The following is a 4066-nucleotide window of genomic DNA, read 5'->3' on the forward strand; positions in this document are numbered from 1 at the left end:
GGGGGGGGGGGGGGGGGGGGGGGGGGGGGGGGGGGGGGGGGGGGGGTGTTAGAGATAATGATTCGAGGGAGGGAGCAGGAGGGAAGGAAGTGCAAAGCAGAAGCAAAAGGAGTTGATGAGCTAAGAGCAGGGAGTTAATGAGGGAGGAGGAAAAGGCCAGAGAGAAGACAGAAAAAAGGATTAAAGAGTTAGGAGAGGAGGAAGAAACGCAAGACAGAGATGGAGAAGCGATGTAAGGTGCCACGACAGCCAAATCAAACAGGAATCTTCACACTGCTTTGCTCTGACGGAGTGAACTAATGTTTCCTACGTAAATAATTTCAGGATGAGAGGTGGAGAGAAAGATGGTAATAGAAAGATAAACAGTGAATAATGAGAGAGACGGTAAAGAGACTCAGGGATTAAAGTGCGGTAGAAACTGATGTAACAGGAACAAGGAGGATGAGTGAGAATGATACAAAGGAATGCATCATGGGAGTTTTAATAACACGGTACGTCAAATCTGCTAAAGACTGCAGCTGCTGCTTGTCGGAATGCCAAAGTGTGTGCGTCTATGTGTGTGTGTTTGCCTGTCCCATTAAACATTTGAACCCTTGTCTGCATCAACTAACAACAGCCGCTCTCCTCCTCTCCCCCCTCACCCTCCCACTTCAAACAAGATGAGCTAGTGTATATTTTATGGCAAGTGCTTTGTGTACTTTGTGGCCCCACAGGCGGATAATGAACCCCCCTTGTTGAAGACAAGAAGCGCCTGAGTGGCAGCCAGTGCTGAGATGGCGATATTTTCCCCCTGCACTGCGGCTGCTGCTAGCATGTATTATTTAAAAGTACTTCTTTTTTTCCCCTGCTCTTCTCCCACCTCATTTAGCAGCCATGATCCTAATGGGGCTGCACAGGTTACAAGAGTTATCTGAGGCTCCAGAGGTGAGGCAGATCAATATGCTAACAGGTTGAGAAAGACAAGAGGGTCCTGTAATTGAAATGAGGTGTGGATGACAACATGCCTCAAGTTAAAAATAAAAAATAGATAAAAAGCAGAAGACAAAGGGTGCAATCTGTTTAAAGTAAGAGCTTGTGAATTACAGGATTAATGTAGCAGAAAGCTAAGGGTTTTTTTGTAAACAAGTGGATGACAGTAGACGTATATTCTTCGATTTGTGGATACCGCTTCGGACTTCTTTTACTCCATGGGCAGTGCTTTTGTTATTGGAGTGTATTAGAAATTTGTTTTGTGATATGCTGACATTTCAACAAATGGATCAGTCCACACCAACCCTGAGATAGATGCATGACCACCAACCCATTTTGATCTGTCTAGTGTGGCAGCTGAGATATCCTACTTCCTTTTGTGTTGAGAACTACAGATGGCTGACATTCAGAACAGCTTCAATGCTCCTTGACTCGGATTCTTTAAGCCTGTGGAACTAGTGGGGTATTATCATCCTAAAAGAGATCACTCCCACCATGATAGATCACGTTTCATGATAGGAACAAAACGATAACTCGGAGTAACTCTCATGTCACAGTCCAAGGAGCCGTACTCTGAATTCTCATCTGAATTTGCAGAGTTTTTGTCAACTTTAGTCCTTAAAACAGACAAAGTTATTATTGTAGGGGATTTTAATATTCATGTGGACGTTGAGAATGACAGCTTCAGTCTGCGTTTATCTCTCTGTTAGATTCCATTGGCTTCTCTCAGAGTGTTCATGGACAGACTCACTGTTTTAACCACACCCTTGACCTTTTTCTGGTATATGGTATTGAAATTGAACATTTAATAGTGTTCCCACAGAATCCCTCTTTATCTGACCACTGTTTGATAACTTTTGAGTTTGTATTGCTGAACTACTCGCCATTGGGCAAAAATTTCTATACAAGATGTCTGTCTGATAGTGCTGTAGCTAAATTTAAGGATGCGATTCCATCAGCTATAAATTCAGTATCAGATCACAAAGTAACAGAGGACTCCTATGCTAATTTCAGTCCTTCCCAAGTCGATCATCTTGTTGATAGTGCTGCAGGCTCGCTGCGAATGACACTCGACTCTGTAGCCCCTCTAAAAAAGAAACTAATAAAACAAAGATGGTTAGCTCCATTGTATAATACTGAAACTCGCAAATTAAAGCAAATATCGCGGAAACTTGAGAGGAATTGGCGTTCCACCAAACTGGAAAATTCTTGTTTAATTTGGCAAGATAGTCTTAAAACTTATAGGAAGGCCCTCCGTAATGCTAGAGCAGCGTACTACTCGTCATTAATAGAGGAAAATAGGAACAACCCCAGGTTTCTTTTCAGCACTGTAGCCAGACTGACAGAGAGTCACAGCTCTATTGAGCCAAGTATTCCCATAGCTCTCAGTAGTTACGACTTCATGAGCTTCTTTAATGATAAAATTCTAGCTATTAGAGACATAATTCACCAAGACCTGCCCTCAACTGGCACCGACTTATCTCTTAACTCAGGAACCTTAGAAACAGCTGTAGAACCAGATATATGTTTAGACTGTTTTGCTTCCCTCAATCTTTACCAACTAACTTCAATAATTTCTTCATCTAAACCATCAACCTGCCTCTTAGACCCCATCCCGACTAGGCTGCTTAAAGATGTTTTACCCTTAGTCAGCACTTCATGCTTCATGATCAATCTATCTTCATCAACAGGCTATGTACCACAGTACTTTAAAGTAGCTGTAATTACACCTCTTCTGAAAAAGCCCAAACTTGATCCAGATGTTTGAGCCAACTATAGACCTATATCTAACCTTTCATTTCTCTCTAAGATCCTGGAGAAAGCAGTCGCCAAACAGCTGTGTGACTTTCTAGAGAGCAATAGTTTATTTGAGGATTTTCAGTTCATCATAGCACAGAGACAGCATTGGTGAAAATTACTAATGACCTCCTTATCTCTCTTATGTCTCTGTACTGGTTTTATTAGATCTTCGTGCTGGATTTGATACCATTGACCATCAGATCCTATTGCAGAGACTGGAACATTTCATTGGAATTGAACCAGCTCTAAGCTGGTTTAAGTCCTATTTATCAGATCGATTTCAGTTTGTACATGTTAACGATGAGTCCCCCATGCGCGACAAAGTTAGTCATGGAGTTCCTCAAGGATCTGTCCTCGGACCAATCCTCTTCACTTTATATATGCTTCCCTTAGGCAATATTATCAGGAAACACTCCATAAATATATGCAGGTGAAACTCAGTTGTATATATCGATCAAGCCAGATGAAACTCATCAGTTAGCTAAACTTCAATTGTGCCTTCAGGATGTTAAAACCTGGATGACCTGTAATTTTCTATGTTAAACTCAGATAAAACTGAAGTTATTGTTCTGGGGCCCAAGCACCTCCGTGACGCATTATCTAAAGATATAGTTTCCCTTGATGGCATCGCCCTGGCCTCCAGCACCACTGTGAGGAATCTTGGAGTTATCTTTGATCAGGACTTGTCGTTTAAGTCTCACATTAAGCAAATTTCAAGGACCGCCTTTTTTCACCTACGTAATATTGCGAAAATCTGGAACATCCTGTCTAAAATTGATGCAGAAAAACTAGTCCATGCATTTGTTACTTCTAGGCTGGATTACTGCAATTCCTTATTATCAGGCTGCTCGAAAAAGTCCATTAAGACTCTTCAGCTGATCCAGAATGCTGCAGCACGTGTTCTGACAGGAACCAGGAAAAGAGATCACATTTCTCCTGTTTTAGCTTCTCTGCATTGGCTTCCAGTGAAATCCAGAATAGAATTTAAAATCCTTCTTCTTACCTACAAAGCTCTTAATGGTCAGGCATCATCTTATCTTAAAGAGCTCATAGTACCTTACTACCCCACCAGAGCACTGCGCTCCCAGAATGCAGGGTTACTTGTGGTTCCTAGAGTCTCCAAAAGTAGACTAGGAGCCAGAGCGTTCAGCTATCAAGCTCCTCTCCTGTGGAACCAGGTTCCAGTTTGGGTTCAGGAGGCAGACACCATCTCCACATTTAAGAGTAGGCTTAAGACTTTCCTCTTTGATAAAGCTTATAGTTAGGGCTGGCTCAGGTGACTCCTGAACCATCCCTT

This window comes from Micropterus dolomieu, linkage group LG09 (genome assembly GCF_021292245.1).
Source record: "Micropterus dolomieu isolate WLL.071019.BEF.003 ecotype Adirondacks linkage group LG09, ASM2129224v1, whole genome shotgun sequence".
In the NCBI taxonomy this organism is placed as follows: Eukaryota; Metazoa; Chordata; class Actinopteri; order Centrarchiformes; family Centrarchidae; genus Micropterus; species Micropterus dolomieu.